At 42.1% G+C, this 22,835-nt stretch overlaps 1 protein-coding gene across 7 annotated transcripts in view; it reads right to left on the bottom strand.

Moving 5' to 3' along the window:
• The window catches only part of AGPAT3 (1-acylglycerol-3-phosphate O-acyltransferase 3), an 84,774-nt gene that overhangs the window by 59,942 nt on the left and 1,997 nt on the right, over positions 1–22,835 (bottom strand). Inside the window, exon 1 of one of the 7 annotated variants that reach the window (XM_064646963.1) lies at positions 7,353–7,762. The exons of 3 other annotated variants lie outside the window; for them this stretch is intronic. The gene's annotated coding sequence lies outside the window, so the exon portion shown is untranslated. Of the gene's footprint in view, positions 1–7,348; positions 7,763–22,835 lie in introns of those variants that run through there. 3 more of the 7 variants (XM_064646962.1, XM_064646959.1, XM_064646958.1) reach the window with 3 other exon arrangements.

The raw sequence follows: 22,835 nt of genomic DNA on the forward strand, positions 1-22,835 counted from the left end.
TGAGTATTATGTGCCATGCTGCAGTACAGTTCTGTTGCTTGGGGGTTTGTTTGTCTTAATAATAAACTACTGCTTCAGGTACCTGATGGGCAGGTACATTTTCAATCTTCCCTTCCCTACAATATGTACCTTTCTCACTGTGCTTACTATCACCACAGCTACCAGAAAAAAGCAGAGATTAGCATGTCTATTTGAACTACTGATAAGGACAGAAAAGCGTATCATACAGTCCTTTGATTTCCAGTTTGAGCAATATCCTGAGTCTGAACATTTCACATGGGTATATTTTCTCCCTTCCTCCTCCAAACATGACATTCAAACACCCAGAGGTATTCAAACACAGAGCTAGTATTAATCAGCCTCTCGGGATCTGAATCCCATGGGCTCAGGGCAAGTTGCTGTAGAAGTCTATTTCTTCTTCAGTGGCCTTTGTGCTGATTCACAAGCCACATGAAGAGCTTAAGGCACGGGCAGGACTCCACCTTGGCAGCACCTTGCCAGGCAATGCAGCCACTGCTACTTGAAGCACTAATCCAAGTTAGACCAATGCTGCTAAAAGAAACTGAAGGGAGGTGAGGAGCAATATTTTAACTGAAGGTGGGAGAAACCCCCAAATATTTATAAATATATTAGAGACTGAAATATTTTTTTCAGTGATTTCTTGTTCTACTCCTTTTTTTCCACTGCTCCTGCACTACATACACGTGCTGATCTATCCCCCCAGCCACGAGCCACTGAAATCTGAGAGATACCAGATCTCACATGCACTCGCATTATCACCATCTAGATGTAAATCCTCTGGTGGGCCTCAGTGTTGGCTCCCCAAGAGGGAAGAAACAGCTGCAGAACAAAAGGAATATATCTCTTTATCAGGCAGTTCACTTCTTTTTTAGGGTTCAAGTAGTGGACAGCAGGGAACAGCCAAACTGGGAGGGGCAAGGATGGAAGGAAACAAGAGGTCAATGTAGGGAGTGGACTAAGCAGATCTGGCAGCTGCCTGGAAAGGGGATAGAAATGGTTTTATTTCCAGATGGGAAACATCAAGGATAAATCTGAGGACCCCCAGAAACACACAGGATAAATCCTGACCAGAGCTGTACACTAATACCTAGAACCATCCATTCCTGCTCATGTTTGGACAACACTCTGAAGCCTTGGGAAAGGACTAATTTGAGCACAGCTAATCACTGGACTGATGAATCAGCTCACCAGTGTGCATTTTCCTTAGGGAGAAAAGGGAGAATTGGCAGAGGACAGTGCTGCAGAAGACAGAAATATGAGGAAACAGCTGCTGAATTTGATGCAGGAGCAGCCCATCATGTGGATAACATTTTGGTGCAGTGTTCTTGGCCAAAATCCTTATCCCCAGCCAAACACATCCTATAGCACGTAAGGAACAAGAACATTCCCTTAGGAAACCCACAGGCTTTCCAACTATAAAATGCTGGGAGAGGAAAACCCAAGGCTTTTGGTACTGTACATGCAAGTAACAGCAAGACAGAAAACATTCTGTATCACATGGCAAACATAAAGGGAAACTCATATAGATGACACTACCCTTGAGAGACTGCAATCATGTGCACCCAAAAGTGATGAGTTTGTCACATATCCACATCTGTATTTCACAAAATCTGTACTAGTTTAAGGATAGTTTTTGGAGCACCTTGAGGTTCACTGGCTTAAAGTCTGTACTGTTAACTTTGCTCAGTAACCTTCCATAAGATTAAATACAAAAATGAATTTGTAGTGTTTTCTATAAAATTATTTTATAAAACCCCTGAAAAAATCCTCAGAATAAAACAAGAGTACAAAGCACCAGGTTGGGCCACTATAGCCTATATATGTTCATTTCCATAGGCAAAAACATCTCCAGGACAGGCTGCTGCAGGTAAAGGATCCAGACACAGCAGTTCCAATTTCTTCCTCCATCTGGATCAGCTGAGCACCACTGCAGCTCAACAGCCTGAGCAACCAGGCTGCACAGCCCCACACTCGCCTGCTGCAGCTTAAATACCTTAGTGATTCTCAGGATTGTGCCACCAAACGATGGTTCCACCTTGCTGTCTGACAGCAGCCCCAAAATGGAAACTGCAAAGGAGAAAAGAATTGCAGGAACTGGTACTGGAGCTCTCACTTGCAAAAACGTGGTGTCCTTAGAAAAAATTCCTACAACACACTGGACATCAGAGACTAGACAACAGTGAAGAGCCTACACTACAGATCTGTTAAACGAGACCCATAATAAAAGGTACAGGTTAGTTCCAGCTTTGATGGCCTTTATTTCCAAGCTGCCTTAATGGAATAGAGTAACATTATGGAGCAATACTGCATTTCATATTTTTGTTCAACCAAACACTGGCTTACCACTGGACTAATACAGTCTCCCCATCTACAAAATTTTCAGTGACAGATAACAGCCCACTCCCAGGACTACTGTACTCTCCATGCAAAGGCAAAGAATCATGTAATGAAAAATTACAACTGCAAACATATGTGTGCTTCAAGGGCTTTTCACACTATAGAATCTATTCCACCAAGCAATTTTTAGACTTCGAGGAACAGAAGTAGGTTTGTATTCCTATGCCAGACTGACTGGTCCTCTCCTTTTTCTGAAAAGTAAATAAAACCTGTTCTCAGTTCTGTCAGTACAGAGATAAGGATCTAACTTCAGAGAACTGCAAGTAACCCGACCTTTTAATTTTTCCTAATGCTTCACGTGTGTCCCATCAGTGGCATACAAACGTTTTACTTATTTGTTCCTTTCCTGCACAGTAGAAAAGAGCTTTCAATCTGCGTGAAAGACGATGCCTTGGGCGCTCCCCACGGGCCTCTTATTTATTGTTCACTGTAACTTCTTTCTCCTGCTGGCAACTGGAGACTCATTCACCAGATTTCTGTGGTGACAGGTATAATAACAGGCAAGCAGGTATCTTCTACTGCATCTCTGGACACCTGCTCTGAAAGAGTTTTTTGTTCCTGCACACTGTTATTTGAACACGTGAACGACCTTTCCAAGGCAAGAGCCAGTTTTCCACAGAACAGAGTTGGTGTGACTGTCAAACTGAGGGGTGGTAAAAAAGCACTCATTCTCCTCAACTATCTTCCAGCACTACCTTCATGAATTGAAAAATCAGCAGCCTCCAATGCTTATTTCCAGTCCTGCGAAATAAAAGGCTTAAAGCAAATAGGACCTTACTGTTGTAGTACAAATAAAACCATTACACTCTGCCTATCTATTAAGATTTTAATAATACAGAGACCTGTGCATGATTGCTGTTGGTTTTCTCACTGATTTTTTTCCAGGTGAGCAAAAGGATTACTTTGCCCACAAAAACCTATATAGTAAACCAGGAAAGCAATGCAGCAGCTTTTTTAATTCTAAATGCTGAGCCACTGAAAACAAAGGGAGGGCTCTATGTACACAGCTAATTCCCAGAGACTGGTGAGACTCATGACTTGGGATCACTGCCCCCTCCAAAGCCAGCCTGAAGAGTAGAACCATAATAACAGCCTTCCACTATTTGCTCAATGGCTTTCAAACCTGTCAGTCCCTCTATCCAAAAGGCATAAAAAATTAGGCATAAAAGTCTTGGGGAAACGGTGAAGAGGAAAATATGCTGGGACATATTTTCCCATCATCAGATGCTGGGACAGTCCTTAAAACAGGGGGCTGGTGTAGCTGATCCAAACAGGAGATGAGGTTGTCATGCATTCACAGCTCCACGTCCAGTTCTGCCTTCAGTAGCTCAAAGATTATGTTCACAGACTAAAAAGTGTGTGTGGAAGAGCTTCACAAACACTTTCAACCACTAGAAAACAAGTCTTCAGCAGGAGACTCAACAAGGACAGATGTTTCAAGTTTAAAGAAAAAAAAGCAACCAACCAGAACAAACCAACAAACTTGGTCACAGTCTATGTTGCCCCATGGAAGCAAGTTTTACAGCAGATTAAACCTCAGCTGCTGAAACTAAAGCTTGGTAAACAAGAGCCATCAGCTTCTGGATGGAACTGAAAAAAAAAAAAAAAATTCAGGTCACAAGCCATATACTTCAGCAAAAATCACCAGACCATGGAACAACTTGCTGAGGGCCAGGATAGTCTTCCTGACTAACCATTTCTTTAAATCAAGTTTTGAAGTTTTCCTTGAAGGCAAATTACAGCTTGCATACAGATTTATGAGATATGGGGCTAGCCTTGGGATAATTCCTACACCCTGTACTTTTGGATTGTGACTCGAGAAGCCAAGGGGTAGGTGTGCAAAGGGGACGGGGAATGAAAGAGAAGGAAAAGAAAGTAAGAGAAAGTACAGAAAAATATAGAGAGGGAAACAAATAAACCATACTGATAATGAAGTAGAATGAGTAAAAGCAGCCTAGAAAGAGAAAGTGAAAGGGTATACAGTAATAAATTTATTTCTTTTAGTAGAAGATGCATGGGAGGAAGAAAAGAAATGGAACAAGAGAAAACAATGCTGTGAGGGAGACTGGGGCTGGAGAGGGGATATGGAAGGGCCACAAGGGAAAAGGTAACAACTTTGTTTGCTTGTTTTTCCAGACCACTGAGTATTTCTAAAGTGAGTTTTCCATACAAGAGAACCTGGCCCCAGCTGGCCACATGGCACTGTGACTGGTCTTGTGTTGGGTAGGCAGGACACAATGCCACATGACAGAAAAATGCTACACCTAAAAATGCCCCCAGTCACAGTCACACTCAGCCTTACAGGTGACAAATCCTTACACTTAGTGATCCCCCGTCCCAAGTGAAATGTGAAAGCAGATGCTCTTTTAAACTCACTGTATTCTTTTGTAAGCTGCCCTGACCAATGCAGCTGTTGTTCATTTACTTGTTTTGAGCTCCATGACAAGGTAAAGCAGCGAAACTTTACCTGGACACCAGCTCTGTGGGGGATCAGATGTGTGCAGGTGTTGTGATCCATGCCAAAGGAAAGGAGACACCAGGTATAGGGACACATAAGCAAGGGACTACCTAGCCAGGCTCTTTCTACTGGCTTCTTTAAGCAACAACTACAGGATCAAGTAACAATAACCAAATTGAAAGGGTTTTGCCACATAATGGTGTAGGTTCAGAACTTTATAGTCAAGAGTAGCTGAGGTGGAAAACTACATAGGACAGATCAAAATGTACTGATTGATTCATTAGGCACAGAGGCTTTACAGCAGGCTGGTTTGTCTCGCTTACAGCTCTATCAATGAAACCAATCAGCCTCTCTGAACACAGTAAGAAAGTTTATTTAGGGCAGCACAGCAGCCTTCTCTCACCTCTGCTAGGCATGGGATGGTGCCTCGCTGGGGAAGGCGGACAGAGGGATCAATTCCCTCACCAGATCCACGTTTACTCCTGTCTTTGCTTTAAAAAAAAAATCACATACAGCAAAACACACGAAGAGAAAATTATGAGTAGGTAAACACTGCATAAAAGCTTACACTTACTGCAGCCAAGCACTATCAAAGGCAGAAAAAGGCAGAAAATACACACGGCATCATACATGTACACGAAAAACCATGAGCAAAAACTAACTTAGGGAAAATAAGCCTCCTAAAAGTCTTAGGGAAGTAAAAGCAGGCGGTTTTGGTACATCCTCTTTTGCTTCCAACTTATGCTTCATCCACACAGTTTCTTCTACTTCAGATTTAAAAAACAAAACACACACACACAAAAAGACAAAACCCCCACAAAAAACACAGACATTCGAAAACATGCTTGTCTTCCTCCATCAATCCCACAGGGTCTCTTTACAACTTGTGCAATACTACTCTGGATCAGCTCAGTGATCCTCACGCTGCATGAAGTGGTCCCAAGCAGTGTTCACTCTGGAGGTATCAGGAGGAGAGACAGAAAAAGCCCTGCTAATGTATAGATAGACTTGAATGACTCCAGAATGACTCAAGGAGAGGGGAGTAATTCTTTCTGAACACTAAAGACAGCTGGCAATTTACTCACACCCCATGCAGAAAGACTTCTGAGTGTTCAACAGCACAGTCAAAGAGATTTATTCCTTCTTGCGTGTGCCTTTCCCTGTGCTTCCAGTTGCTCTGCTCCTGGGAGCTCTATTATTTGTGTTAAAAGAGTATTCCTTTTTAATCTACCTACTGCTTTCCAGCTTAATTTCACAGCACAGTTTTTAAAATTTTAAAATCAAAGGGAAATAAAAAAAAAAAAGAAATCACAACATTTTACTGTAGGACTCTAACACTGTCCAAGCAAGAAAGTTTTATATTTTTCCTTTCTCTGTATAAAATTCCTAAACACAAAGAAAGGCAAAGAAAAGAGAGATAAATGAACAGTCAAATCCTGAGAAACCAGACCTCTTATTTTTATTTCAATTTGACAGATCTGGGTCCTGCAGTAAGACTGACTGCCTTCAAGCTCCACCAAAAAGATTCAGTCACATCTACATGTCAGAACTTTGTTTTCACACCTCCTAGTCAGTCTCAGCATAAGGTTAGATTTTCTCTCATTCTTATTTCCCAGATGCCACAAGAGGCTAAAATGGAACAGTAGAGCCACTTCCTACCCTCGAAAACTAAAAAGAAGTGAGATGCCACTCTACATCAATCACATTCATTTATTTTGACATATCATAGGAAGTAAAAGCTGTCTTATTATCCTCAGAGAAAGCAAAAATTCAAATGTAAAGGCACCTTTTCCTAGGCAGGTGACAGATTTAAAAAAGAATTGCTCTTTCAGGAATACAGAACCCATAAAACAATATTAATAACTAAAGGTTAAAATATGTACTGGCACATGGAAAATACAATTCCACACTGGCAGGGCATCCCAAGTGTAGCACATTCAGTGGTAAATAGATTAAGACCTCATACACACTCCAGAGGTAACATGTAAGGGCATTGTAGTGATAGGACAAGGTGCAATGGGTACAAATCAAAAGAGGGGAAATTTAGGTTAGATGTTAGGAAGAAATTCATTACTGTGAGGGTGGTGAGACACTGCAACAAGTTGCCCAGGGAAGTTGTGGATGCCCCAGCCTTGACAGTGTTCAAGGCCAGGTTGGATAAAGCCTGAGGCAACCTGGTCTAGTGGAAGGTGTCCTCTCTCACGGCATGGGGGTTGGGATTAGGTGATCTTTAAAGTCCCTCTCAACCCCTTAACATCCTATGATTCTATTATTACCATTTTTCTTTAACAAGTTCCCAGCTCCGCCTTGCTCCCCAGCACAACCATCACTTTAAAACACCAGATCCCAAACCACTTATATCAAAATGAGAAATAAGGTTGCGCAACTCTTCCTAGACAGCAGCTAACCCTGCAGCACCAGAGACTTGCAGCTGCCCGGCACAGAGGTCCATAGGAAGCATTTCTGGCTTACCCACCACAGGGAATGCTGCTCCAGGAGCAGAGGAACCACACGCTGTCCAGATGGGTCCGGGACCTTCAGGCACAGCAGAGAAGCAGCTTCTCTGACTTCACCAACACCTTCTCCTCACACACCTCAGGCTCAGTGCCCTGAAGAACTGGCTGACTCCGCATTCATGCCTTCTCCTTAATCCAGGACTCTTCTACAAATGGAGCACCCCACAGTATCACCAGCACACGACACAGCTGGTGAGATCCTTGCGTGTTTGCACACCCTGCTGCCCCCCCAGACGTGTCCAGCACACACGAGTATGTTCAAAGATTAGGAAGGCATTGCTAAAGCAGCCAGACCGCATTCGGAGGGGAGCAACGAGCACGTCCTGACCCTCACGTGCAAACCACCCCTCACGTCCTTCACAGGCCCAGCCGCGATCTCACGTTGCTTAAAATATAAATAGTGTCTGGAAAAGTCACATAACCAGGGCAAAGTGCACAGGTAAAGCAAACACACAAATGCCCTCCGGACCTCTGACCGTTTTTTTTGGTTTTTTTTTTTTACGGTCACAAGGAAGGGTTATGATTCCTCACGAGTGCATTTTGCCAAGTGCCAGACTCGGCTTTCCAACCTGGTGTCCTGCTGCACTGCCCGGCCTCCACCAGTGCTGCAGGCTCTGCTTTGCCTCCTTCCCAAGATAAATCCACCCCCTGGAAATATTCTCAGTCCCATGGCCAGTGGTTTGCCACGCCACAAAGCAGCATTTCTTTGCAACCCTCAAACACAATTTGAAATATTTATAAAGCACAGATTATTTACCCGTTACGATGCTATATCACACTGTCCTAACACTTTTTGATTTTTAATGTACATACCAGTGAATAGAATATATTTTGACCCATATACAGTGTACTGGCTGATTTTTAGACAAAGAAAAATAGGTAAAAATAAGCAGAACACCTTCTGAAATCCAAGTTGTTAATTACAACTGCAACTAGCATTTGATGCACCCCAACGGAAAGAATGTTTGCTGTCAGCAGTGCAATAACCTGGATTAAATATCATTTGAAGTGCTGGTCACTAGAAAGACTGGCATGAGTTACTGATCTGGAGGGAAGGTTTCTAATTATTTAATTCTAGGCTTAAGGCTCTGCCTATTGCTTGACTATTAGAAACAGACAACTCTGCTCCTGCCTTTCTCTTGGACATGAGAAAAAACTAAGAGAAAAAGAATATATACTTTAAAAAAACCCTTCTCCCCTTCCACTGTATCCCTTCCCTCCTGGAAAGGTATTTAAAAACATTAAATGCTTACTGAAAATACTAAACAACTGAATCTATATAGACCTACATGCAAGGAGTCTTAATAAAAACTGAATCTTAGTGACCAAGTAAACTGCACCACCTTAATATCTGAGAGCCATTCAGGCATCAAGGACAACATTCAAGAGACTCCTTGAACCTTATCTGAATGTACACCATTGCAGTGATTGCTTTTCAGAGGCTGGACTTTCTCCTACTATCCACACTAATCTTTCTTTCCACAGCTCAAGATGGTTGGCATATTTTCTGTTCTAAGATGTTTTGCAACCATGGCCCTTTTATCTAAGCCCAAAACACTCTTTATGATTGATAATGATGATAAAATAATTATAAAAAAGCAGCTTAATTCAGGACACATGCGAACCTTGAAATCAAGAGGACTTAAAACATATATCTGAGAGTTTTAGTGGATAAGAGTTTTAGTGAATAACAGAAGATTGGAAAGCATAGAGGTGCAAGGAGTTTTTGCTAGGGAACAACTTTGCTCTTCACGTGACAAATATTTTTCGAAAGCTGGTAATCTCCGGAGATGTTTTCTTTTGTTTCTTTAGAACATCAGAGTTACTACAGAGCTATCACATGGTGTTACAATGTATTTATGGAAGTACTGTGCTAAAGGACAGTGGGAAGCTAGGAGAAAAAAAAAATAAATCTCATTATACCAATCACTACCTTACTCCTTCTGCCTTGATCACAGCAGAGATATGGTATTTCACTAAAATGGGTATGACACCATGGGCCAGGAATAGGGGAGAAACCAAGCAACCAGACACTGCACTACTCAGCTGCCTATAAACTATTTAATGCATAATAAACTTGATCCCAACAACAACAAAATTACTAAGGTTTACAGCATGTGCATTTTCACGGGTATCTGTCTTTTAAGGCAGAGTATTCACACTCCTATGCACCCGCATTTTTGCGGTGTTCCTTTATTATAGATTACTCTGAGACCTTAATTTCAGGGTGATTTTAGAGTCTTACAGCCATGAAATTACATCTTCATGAGAGTCAAGTAATCTCAGACTGAATTCATACACTGAGCTAAGGGTGTATTTGCATATTGGCACTTGAAGGTTTTGGCTTTAAACACACACACAGACACTGAGTCAGGGAGATGAAAAGATGACTGAGGTTTGAGGAAAAGTCTATCCCTTATGAATGCTTCCAGTTTAATGGGCAGAGAAAATCTGCTCCTTGAAATTCTCACCAACACTTATGGAAGAGATCTGGGTTTCTAAACATAGGTGCCAAGAGCCATTTTTGGATGTTTCCAAGATACATCCACAACATCCACACGGGACTGGCAGACGCCACACCAGACCATTGGGAAACTTATACCCTTTGAGAGTGGTGGCTCCAGGCCAGGAGAAACACTCTGGAGTGCCTAAAGGGACACTACATGTTCATTACATTGCCCCACTAGCCTCTACAGCATTTAATTAAAGCAGAGAAGATTACAACCAATTTTAGAACCAGCCTGGCCCCTCCACCCCATCCCCTTCCAGCCAGTTCATTTGGTGGATGGCCACACGTGCAGAAAAAAAAAAGCTGCTGTCTCAATGTAAATATTTTGAATACTTTGCAGTTTGATAAATAACTGAAGAAACTTTTGAGAATAGTGACCATAAGAGGAAGAGCACATAATAACAAACCTGAGCTGCACAGAAGGCAAATAGAAGACAGCAACAGGAAAGGTCTAGGGCTTTCACAACACATCAAGGGATTTATAATGCTATTTCCCTCTATTGCTTTGTGAGACATCGTGGCAGTTTCTCTTTTTATAAAAACAAAAACAACAACAACAAAAAAAAATCAGGTTCCAGTATGGAAAAGCATACATTATGAACTCAACCCCCCCAAGTTTTTAGATATCAAAGACATTAACTATACACATTAACTACCTGGTATGAACACCTGACACTTTTGGAAAGTGTCTGCCTGCACAGAGCCATCCTCTTCTCCAAGGCCACTGTGATTATTAATGGGAACCACCATGATATGGTGAACAAAAGTGACATAAGCATGGTTTAGACTCCAAGTACTCTGCCTTAATTTACTAGAGTGTTTTTTAAGTTTACTCTGCTCAGTGGCAGGACTTCAAATTTTGAGTTCATACTGGGAATAAAATAGGTCAAAACAAAACACGTCCATGGCTGATCTACAGAAAAAAAAAAACATTAAGCCAAAAGGAAATGGTTTTGTTTCCCTTTGGGCTTTAATACTTTCCCCAATGCTTTTCTGTTAGTCAAAAGTACATTTAATACAAAACAGAAATTAGTGTTCAGGAATCTGAAATGAAACCATGTCAGAAAAGCCAATTTTTACCAATGGGGAAAGATCACTGGTAAAAATTAGTTTGAACACTTCAATTCTTCCAAATTCTATTGTGAGCAGTGCCCAGCAACTAAAACATGCCCATACAAAATGAATCAGCCTCGACTGAAATTTGATTTTTGACCCGATTACATTCTTCTTCCCGAAATAACCTCTCAACAAACAGCTAAAAAGGCTGCAGTCAAGAACTGGCCAATATAACCAGAATCTTTAGCGAGTTTGCACAGCTCCCTCCTCTCGCAGAAACTATCACTTCCAGCACAAGAACTGCAAAGCTGTCTCTGCTAAGTTAACATCTGAACAAGTTTTAACACAAGATTTCTACATAAATTATGACTGCATCCAGACCCGAGGCAGAAAAGTAGGACTCTCGAGAAAAGGAAGAGATAATGCATCTTAAAAAAATGGGCAGCAGCTCTTAAATGCCTATGAGAGCCTCTTGCCCTCTGACATGGCAGCACAAAGTGCCTCAGTGGAGTAAAGGGGGGGAAGAAGCAGCAGAAACAACTCCACGAGTTCCTGGTGGAGAATATAAAAAAAATTTGACAAACAGCAAATTCAAGATGTGGCAGATCCCAACAAGCAGTAAGTGAGGCCAGGAGAGATGCGCTGCAGGGATCTGGAACAAGACAAGGCAACAGGGAGTCCCAAAAAGTGACAGCTTGAACAGATCAATCTCCACAGGCCCTCAACACTCCCACCCACCCACTCCTCTCTTTCGACCCAGACCACCCCCCAAACCCCCTGGTTTATAGATTAAATAAAGGCAGCATCTGCCCAAATGTGGACCTGTGACATTCAGGTCTGCTGGTTGCCTACACAATGTGCTCAGGAGACAACAGCAGCTCCCACTCCACAGCAACATAACATAAATCCCAAAAAACCCAGGAATAGGTAAAAGCCATTTTCATTCCCTTCATGCTCCTCCTCTTTCCGCTCTTTCCCCCATATACATCCAGTATAAAAGAAAAATGGTTAGAGATACAAAAAGAAAACCTGGTCTAAGTCCACTGGAAGCACAGAAACGAAAAACACAAAGATTAAACATTACTACTTCATCTGTCGTGCAGCGCAGCGTTAAACTTACCTGCTCATTACTGTAATTTGGCAACTGATTCTAAATCCTTAAAAAAGTGCCCTGACAAAACCCACAATAAGTGGGATGAAACAAGGAAGAAGAGGAGGAGGAGGAAGAGGAGGAGGTGAACAAGATAAAATTATACCAAAAGATCAAGATAAGTTGGAGATGCATGAATTCACCTGTCTGAGAAGATCCACCCTCTTCTAGAGATGACATGCAAGTTAAGGTCTCAAGCATAAAAACCTCAGTGGAGGAAAAAAATCCCTACTTTGTAACTAAGCTGTAGGTGCTTGACACTGCTGGAACTTGTTGAACACAACTGCTGTGAGACAGACACCTCAGCAGAGAGGACCTGTATCAGTGCAGTGGGGGTTTTAAGTTGTGTAAAAGTTATTTGCAGGTTTAGAAGCACATGGCTAATGAGGACTCACTGGCTACCCGAGGCAAACATCAGAGCAGGTAACTGGCTTTCTGCTGCTCATACCCTCTCACACGTAATTCCATCAGGTCTGTGACCTCCAAATACTATATTATCTGCAAGAGACGGAATCTTTCAAGACAGAGGGTCCATTTACCTAACGATGACATCCAAAATGCTTCCAGTGGACAGAACCTCATCTTAACGTTGTTCTGGAATTAAGGAAGAAACATAGCAGGGCTCCTCTCTCATAAGAGCATCTGGCATTTTAAAACCTAGCACATTACAAATTCCCCCAACAGCTTTTGAGTCATTCACCAGAGGCTCAATTTATCTTAGTTCTGTTTCTCCTACCTAGGCACAGGCTCCATACTCAGTGACGGGAAGACTGAACTTCCTTGTGGCCATAAGGAGGCAAGTTGTGTCTCATTTACATGAGAGATACACACACTTTGGATGAGTTTTTCAGACACAGCTGACGACAGCTTAGCACTGCTGAGGTTACACACTGGCCATTGCTGGGGGAGAGAACTCAAGGAACAAGATGCTCCACATTTCCTTGCGTGGACTGCCTGTGTTTTACCAACACACGAAGACCATATGTCCTGCCAAATAATTTTAGGCATACCACGCATAAAAGAAATCATTTCAGGAAGCTGGATGGTATTTCTTTTCTGTTCACACAGAGTGACAGACCATCACAGTCCATAAATTTTCTGGTACTTTGTCTCAAATACTTGCTAGCAAAGCATTTGTCAGTACAGACAGCCAGGAACTTGACTCAGATTTTAATTCACTGCTAATCATTCTGCAGAACTATTTCAGCACCCACCAGGTTCGTGCAATGGCTGCAATACCAAAAAGGCAAGCAAGACTGTGTTGTAGAGAGAACCAGCACTTGCATTTAAATTCTGTGGGCACATACTGGCCACTGCTGAATGAGGTTTACCCGGCCTTTCAGCTTTTGTTTAGTGCCCTCCATGCATTCCTGGTAATTACAGCTTCTGGCCAGAGGGACTCTAAGGTACTTTGGCTGGTCATCAGGAATTAATTTTGTGCCACAGAAACTCACTGAGAGCCAAATGGTTGAAAAAACAGCAAACCAAAGGCAACCAGCACCATGGTCATTCCGGTAGCTGAGTTCAGGCACCAGTTTTGAAGCAACATCTCCAAGGTTTTGCTCTACCTTCTACATGGAACACACATGAATTGTGAGTGAATTGTTTCACACACTCCAAGAGGAAGTTATGAAGCAGCCACTAATTGAGAGGACTTCTCGTCAGAAAAGCAAAAATACCAATATCCTTCCCAGGGTCACTCGGTCTGACACACACAATGATCAGTGTTGCCTTGTGCTGGAATTCACAGCATATGAGGCTCCTAGAGTGGAGCAGGCTCAGAGCATAAGTCTCTACCAAAATAAAACTGAGTGTCTGCAGCCAAAGGAGATTTCAAAATGCCACCTAACCCAGCTGCCCCCAACCTTTGTCAGTAAAGTTTCTCCATCACCTTTTACTTCTCCTCTTCATCATGACCACTAATTTCTTGTCCCCCACTCCCTCATATCTTTTTTTTTTTTTTTTTTTTTGCACAGCAACATAAGGGATGAGCAGGGAAGACCAAAACTTACAGGTTTTGGATCGCCCCTGCCCCTTGTCCACATCTCATAAAGGTACATTTCCCACCAGGGATCCTGCACCCCAGTCCCCAGTGCAGAAGCCCCAAACCCCAACTCTTCCCGGGCATCTACCAGAATCTTTTCTTTTTTGAGTTCCTTCCAGCAACATGGATTTTACAACTCCCATTTGGCAGCAGAAAGCGTTTTCCAAAGTTTTCCGGCTCTCCATTCTGCATCCTAAATCCCTAACTTGTCTTCTCTACAGCAGGCACAGACAGCAGTTCACTCCTTTCTCCTCTTGCAGCAGGCTTCCACGTGTTCTCTACGTAGAACTATATTGATTCTTTAAATCTTCCTTTTGGTAATGTTTCCTAGACATCTCTGAATTTTTTTCACTCAATTTTTCTTACAACTTTGTCCACAGGAAAAGGTGTTTCTTAAAAAGCAATACTTCCAGGTGCACACCACAGTCCAGCTCATGCCAAGGAAAACCATCTTGCAGAGGGGGGGGGTGTGTGTCCCCATCTAGGGTGCTTGATTTTTTTCTTTTGGGATCAGAGAGAAGGGAAGGGTTTGGGGTTCTTGGATTGTTTTGTTTTTTGTTTTTTTTTTTCAATCACCTAAGACTGACTCACATTCAGGTTTCAAACTGCTAAGTGGAAGCACTATATTTTTTGTTATTATCAAAACAGAAATACAAGCAACTCTAGAGCTTTCTTTCCCCTTAGACGTTTTGCCACTCTCTGTGTTAATGAACAGCATTAAATAAAAGACTCCAGAGCAAATACAGAGGCACAAATGAATGTAGGCAATGGTATGACCAAAAATTGAGGCAGCTGTGGTTGGTTTTCTTCAAAGAGGAGGATCAAGAGTATCAGCAGACAGACTCCTCCACTCCAGACTAAACTGCAACCCCACTAGAAATGATGGTGCCAACCTTTTTTTCAGTGTTGATACTCCTGCTGAACTGGGGAAGAGCAAAGAGCCAACTAGATGGGAAGTTAAGCAGCCAGTTTTCTCTGATCTCTGACAAAATGCTCCTACCCAGGACTACTCTGCTATTCCACTACTCCCTTTGCTGGATCAGGCAGAAACCTAAACATGGAAGAACACGGCTCCATTTCCTCTTTAGGGCCCCAGATCTCAGGAAAGTTAATGCTGACCAAGAAGAAAAGAACGGGCCTGTGGGAGAAGGAGGGCAGGGGAGGGGAAAGGAAAGCTCTAAGTTGGTTGTTTTAGGTCACCCAGTAAAACCAAAGCATCTGTGTAATGCTGCAAGGTTCATATTCAGAACTAAATTCATGAGGTTCAGAAAGGGAGCTTCCAAACACCAAAGCATGCTTCAGACCACTCTTAATGCTTTTTGGCCTGAACCCACCACCTTAAAAGCCAGCAATTTTTTCACCAAGCCCACCTCTCCCACATACCTCCCTATCACAGGGCAACGATATAACAGGCATTTCTCACCAAACAAATTAAATCCACTCTTTCTTGAAGGAGAAAGGTCAAGAGGATGAGGGCACCACACTTTTAAAAAGGACATTAAAAAATAATTATGCTAAACCACGTATCAGCACAAATTAAAGAGAGACAGGAAAATGCCTCCTTTCAACTCACTTAAATATTCAATTAAAAAAGCCATCTAGGCAAAGTCTTATTAAAATAAACCAACTACGGAAATGCTTGTTAAACCAACCTGAAAACCACGTTCTTTTTGGATGTTCCTTCATTGCCTTCACTCTGACATCACAAAAGCAATCATGTCCCCAAAGGGTGTGCCTTCCTTCATGGCAGCAGTGAGTGGTGTGAGGAGCAACCAGTGCTGATTTCATACGTGCCACCAAGCGCGGTAAAGCTTCTGCCAGCTTCCCTTGTACAGAAACACATCCTCCTCCTTCCTCAGGCCCAGCCAGCCAAGTTATCCACAGATAACCCTCCACAGTAGTTCACAGCTTCCTCTGGGATCCGCCAAGACAGCTTTGGAATCGGTGTCAGAAGAATTAGTGCAGATGGACGTAAAGCACAGCCTCTCCACCCACAACGCCTTGCAGGAAAACCGAAGGTTCAGCCTTCAGACCAGACCTACCATATGGGTGCTTGACAAAACCTTGAGATCACTGCACTAGTAGAAAACGTTTAAGGTTTAGGACATGAAAAAAAATTGATGAAATAAAAACAATGCCAGAAAAAAAAAAAACAAAGCAAAACAACAAAATAAAAGGATAATACCACTTTCTTTTGTTGCAGAGAAAAGTACAGGCTCTCTACCTGAATAAGGCTCATAGTGGGTTGCATACAGAAGGTCCTGTTATTTCAATGATGAACACTCTCTATCTGTTTTTTACTGTGAAATGTAACCAAGATGATGCTGTGAATGCTTCAGGACTCATCACCACTACTTTGGTCAGCTCTTGTTTCCCCGTATGATATTGCTTCTGAAAAGCCAATACATCACTTCACAGTGTACTGGAGCATGCCAGAAAAAATATAGTACACAGACTAAAATGAAACTTTTCAGTGAAGCTTATTTCTTTATTGGTAAGTTGCTGGCAAAAGCTTCAAAGTTTTTTTTTAAAAAAAAAAAAAAGAGAAGAACCATCTAGAGGGCTTTGGTATAGGCACAGCTGCAGCCACAAGAGCTTGTCAGCAATATATATCTAACAGCATAAGGATATATACATATTTAATGGACATATCTTCATTCTAAGACTACATGCTCCAAAAACTTTTACCATAAATTAAGTGACGGTCCTCAATTCGCAGCCACGGCTACAGCTGCAACAAGCAAGCTGAAGCAATGCCATTTTTAACCAAGGTTTTCATTTCAAATGCAAGGCTGAATGCCCTTCTTAGGGCTCAGCAGGACCCAGGCAGCAAACAAGCACATCTGCACCAGGCCAGAGCCAAAGTCCCATGTCATGACATGTCCCTGGCAGCAGACAGCAAATGATGGTCAGGGAAGAGCAGAGGACCAGGGTAAGTGCACTGTGACCCTGCTGCTGCCTAATGTCCCAGTATCTGGGGATCTGCATCCAAGGAACTTCAAGGCAGAAGTGCTTCTGCCTTCTTAAGTTCAGCTTAAGACTCGCTGCTATAAGGTCGTTGGGCAATGAAGGCAAACTCTGTCCTTCCAGAGTGGGCAGGAGAAGGTTCACTGAGTGTTTCCTGATGAGTATTTGGACAGAAAAGCCTGAAAGGAATCCAGCAGTGTTTGGCAGTGATAGGTCTTGTACCATCACAGAAGGACACTGGAGAAAAACACGACCGGAGAGTTAAGCCAGACAGTTCAGCTTCCATCGTCAGAAACAACTTGACTTGAGACAACAAAGCAAACTGAATTACTCAAAGTACATCCTATTTCAGATTAAGCCATCTCAGTTTTTAAAGAAAGCACACAAACATCCTTGCCACAGTATGAAATACGTCTGTTTTCAAATAGTTGTCCTCTCCACGGGTAAGAGCGATACCGGAAGCAAATTCAACGTGAAAACCATTTACGAGTTTCAGAAAAGTTAATTATGAGCAGAGACTGCTAAAAGGCATAACACTCTCCCCCTGCCATGGGCTGGCCAGGAAAGCAAAAGCAAAAGACAAGATAAAAAAAAAATCAAAATTCCAAAAGCCACCTCGATCCCATGACTCGAGAGATAACATTTCACTGGAAATGGAGATGAATAAGGATCTGGAATCTGGATCAAATTCCCATTGCTACTTATACTTTTAGCTAAATGTACTTTATAGGCAAAGTAAATTAAAAATAAAAAAAAACCACACCTTGAAAGAAATACAGGTGAGAGCCTCATGCTCCCTAGGAAGAGAGGGGTCCTGCCCTCTGTACTGTGAGTAACCCCAGGAAACAGTCTGAGGAACCAGAGATGTCACGTCTGCTGTGGCCACCAGAAGGAAAAACAACATTGCTCAGTGGGTGGTTTGGGCCACAGTCTCTTCACTGACTTCAGGAAATTAAAAGTTTTCTTTCCCTTTGCTTTCAGCCCTCTTACAATTCAAACTTGGCTGGCTATACAGTTAATAACCCAAGGGCCATAAGCACCAGAGATGTGAGAGGAGAAATTCAGCTCAGAGAGGCTGTTAGGGAGACCAAGACTTCAGAAAGGTACTTGGAACAAGGGGTCCCACAGAGAAGTACATGATTTGCAGCATAATGTTGGGTCAATCAGTCACAACTTCAGCTGGGAGATGAGCACTTGCATTAGGCATTAAAGATGTGTCAAACCTACAGTCAAACCTCCTATCTCTGCTCAGATGGGAGAAAAAAGTTCACACCAAAACCTGCTGGAAGGTTTCCAGCCAGGTTAGTGGGTTTAAAAAACCACTTTTATCAAACACACTGATTGTAGTTGTGTTATTTAACAGTACATCAGCTGTTATCAAAATTTGGGTCCATAGGCAGTCTAGCCTATAGCAGTACCAGGAACCCCTAGCCAGGGAAGACTGAAAACTGATAACACTAAAGCATGATATGCATTATGTCAAGAGGAAAAACAGGCTTTTGAACCAGCTTCCACTGTCGTGTTCCCCTGAAAAGACCAAATCTGCATTTGAAGTACCGACAACTTTGAATCTTCAGGGGAAAAAAAATAAAGCGTTCTTTGCGCAGAGTCAAGCTTAGGCAAATCTTGCAGCAGTAATTACAGACACTGCCTCCCCAAGCCATCTGCTGTGGCTTTTATAACTCCTGGAAGGGCAGCAGGCAGAGCTGGTGGAGGAGAAGAGGAGACACACATCTCTCAGCAGCCAAAGCCAAGCTGCGCAGAAAAGCTGCAACACTGGTCAGACCCAAACAGGAACTTACATCCTGGTTATCCAAACCTCCTTCAGCTGGCAGATACTGCTGGTGTTCATGTAACAGCTGGTTCTGCAGCCTTTTCAGATAAAAGGGAGTTAGGAGGTCAACCTTGAGGCAACTCATCATCCTAAGCAAGCCCAGCCTGGCATGACTCCAGTGGGAAGCGTCCGACCAGGACCTCATCCCATTAATGAGCAAACTTGAGCTCTGAAGTCAGTCTGAGTAATGCAACTTTCACATACAAAAGGACATTACAGACACCAGCAAGGCCAACAGCTCCACCCATCTCTCCTCCAAGAAGTGAGGCCAGTAACATGATCTGAATAATTTAGAACAAGCTAAATCCATCCTTTATCGGGACACGTAAGTTCCAGCCTGATGCTGATGACCACTTCATCTGCAAAACATTTTCATCAGCACAGTTACAGCCAGAAGAGGCAGCAAGACGCACTCACCCTAACCCTTGCTCACACAACCACATGTTTTCAGGAGCAGGCCAGGCCCCAGGCACGCTGCAAAACCCACTGTCCTAGTACAGCTGGAGACAATGCCGATTAATTGTTTTGCCATCCATACAAAATTACTACAATACTCACTTCATAGGGTTGTCACAAGGATTATTTAACAGCTCTGAAGAGCTTTGAAGAAGAAATAGAGGCTATTGTTCTGAGAACCATAGAATCGGGAACAATCTCACATGAATTTTGCATGACTGTGCATGTGTGACAGTTGCAGCACCAACAGATTATTTTTCTCCACAAAAAACCCCGAAAACCTTACAGTAGTTCATTTACTGTGGGCAACACTTTAGTCAAAAATGTATTTTGTTTTGCTTGTTAATATATCCTAAATAGCTATCAACTTTGACTATTTAATTAATAGATTCAGGTGCTGTTTCTAGTCTCTCTTAATTAAGGGAAACATCGCATTTTTTACAAAGAACTCAGTTTAGGCTGTCAGGGCTTCTAGCATGCACACTGTAATTACCTAAGTATTGCCAACACACAAGAACAACAAGAGGGGAGAAAAAGGAACTAAAAATTTGACTGAAACCTCTTTTAATTTACAGCTTATGCCTGACCATTAAAGAAGTCTTAACATTGATGCAGAAACATTGTAAAGGTTTTTAATAGGCTTTTTTTTTTTTTCATGAATACACAGGCATTGGATTTTAAGTGCTCCGCCATGCACTCAAATCCACCTCATCTGTATGGAAAACTTCTACCATTTCACTCCAAATGTATAAGGAATCTTTATACCCTTTCATTCTCATAAAGCACAGGGAGATCAGCATCTGCCTCAAGTATAAGCATTTTCTTTTTTTCCTCAGCAGTCTCAAACTCCAGCAGTAATCACAATTAGGCAAAGAGGTTGTACCCAGAGCAAAGTCGATTTGGCTGAAAAAAAATACCATTTCCACTACACAAAACTTCAAATGATCTTTAAACTCTTTGGGACATAAACCACATCTTTTGTTTGGAAAGCAAACGCCACGTCATTGATACTACTGCAAGATAAATTGCAGTATTAAGACTAGTCAGCACACCAGCGTTCATTCCTCATCCAAGAGGAAACAAAGTTTTTTGTCTTCTTTATTTCATCCTAGTTCTCTGCCAAGGAACCGGAACCTATGGGTGCACAAAAAATGCAGCATTGCAAGTAGCAAGTTTCACAGAGCCTAGGTCCCAAGTTCCCAATTCCTAGGGGAGGCAGCATTCCAAAATTAAGGGCCTGCTCTCCCTACAAGTGATATGCCTTGGAATAGCAATGAGACTGGGGAGGTGTCTCAGAGATCAACAACTCCAGGAAGGTGAGGGTGCCAAGACAACACTGGACCCCTCACAAAACACAGGCATGAAACAGAAAGGTGAGTCTTATCGTCTCCTTTGCCTGTCAGTCTGGTGGGAAGCATCCTCATGTAGTCTGAGCTGTACATCATTTTAGTACAGCTTTCCTTGCCTTTTCCCTGGAAGACATCATAATCTCCACCTAGCACTTCCTCAGTTATGCAGCAGGCTAACCTGGCACAGCTGGTCCAAAAAACTGTCCCAAAACTGTCTGGGTTTTGCACGGGTTTACAGTCAGAAAAAAGGAGCCCCTGTGGCTCTCAGTCCCTTTTTACAACATTGAATACCTGTTTGGACAAGGACAAGAACTTAAGGTTCCTGCTTCCCAAGACAAATATTTCATCTACTAAACTGCACAGTTGTGCTGGTTAGACAGCTAAAGACACAGACCCAGCAGAAGGAGGAGACGCTGTGAAGGATCCAAAGGTAGCACTCATAGATTGATCTTTACAAAAAAGACCAGCATTTCTTTCATCTTTGCTATAACTTGTGTGTAACACCTCTAAGTGCTCAGCTGCTCATCACTGTCACGTTCTGCATACTCCTAAATGTGTCCAGACTCAAAGGCAAAGAAAATTTTCGGTAAATCATAAGTATATACTGATTTTAGAAGCATAAAAATATATATATATATAAGCGAGGGTTCACTTCCCTTTTAACCATTTGAAATTTGGATCGCTGCAATTAATTAACCAATACAGGAAACAGATTATTGGCTTGGTGCACCACCAAACAAAACACTTCCTAAATTATCCTAATTTTACCTACAGGTGCCTGTGTCCTAGTGATAATCAATCCCCAACTCAGGTGCTGCCTCACACCCGGAATCCTGACCATGATCATGCATCAGATGGCAAACTGGTTTTCATGTAACACATTTAAGAGTATGTTCATCAAACACACAACAGAAGCCTTGGGATTATTATTTAATGTTATTTAAAGTTGGTTAATACCAGAAGTAAACAAGAAATTTGGATAAAAGTGTCACATATCTCTCTATTCCCTTCCTTTTAGTTTTACTAAAAAAGATACTAGCAATTACTTATTAATTCTAGCTCTTATTAAGAGCTACCCACAAGCAAGATCTCCCTCGTGCTATCCTGAAATGCAAGTGAAGACAGAAAATACTTATTACTGGTGGCTCAGCACCAGAAGGTAGTGAAACAGTCTGAGACACAAGGAAATTTTGAGTTCCCTTTGTTTTTTGTCATTTCTTTTGTTCTTCATCTCCTGATACTCAAGGTACCAATTGCCTAGTCACCTGGTCTTTGTTCAGGCACTGACTGTAATGAGACTATACATGCACCAACACTCAGTATGAACATTAAAAAAAAAAAAACCACTGAAAAAAATGGCCATTTTTAGCCACTGCAGATGATAACTATGTTTCTTCATCAGTACCTTGGCCATTCCCTCCAGAATTATGGTCTCATGAGCCAGAGAAGCAAGACTGAATGCAACCTTTCTTGGTTTTTTATTGTATTTGCATAGAGTGCAGAAGCAACTTATCATAATTTATGGCTACTGTAAATTTTGTGTAGGTGAACTCATTACAGTTAACAGCAATACTTTATTCACACCGGTTCCCCACAAAATGTGAGCCTCAAATCCAATTATTCCGTAATAGTTTTGTAAGTAAACAAAACACCATTTAGGATTTGAAAACAATGCATCTTTCTGCTAACAGAGGCAGAAAGGAAAAAAAAAAAAACAAAACAACAGAACACCGAAGCTAGCACAGGACTATGCAACAATTTCATTTTGTAAGAAGATTATCACAGAGCAGAAAGCTTTAGCTCTGGCTGAGAAAAGAACATATACTCTGTGCTAGTAGAGTTCCCTGTATTTGTAAGTGGAATTTTGTTCTGTTTGTTAATACACCTCTTCAAGAGACAAAAGAAACCACACAGGGAAAAGGAAATAACATTCTTACTTCTGTCCAGCATCACCTCGACTAAAACCCATTCTGATTTCAGCTCTTTCCAGGTACAACTTGCACACTTTCGACAGAGCTATCTGCAATGCACTGTGAAAATGCACTACAAAGTTTTGATAAGTGGTCCTGCCATTTTAA

This window comes from Pseudopipra pipra, chromosome 2 (assembly GCF_036250125.1).
Source record: "Pseudopipra pipra isolate bDixPip1 chromosome 2, bDixPip1.hap1, whole genome shotgun sequence".
Classification (NCBI taxonomy): Eukaryota; Metazoa; Chordata; class Aves; order Passeriformes; family Pipridae; genus Pseudopipra; species Pseudopipra pipra.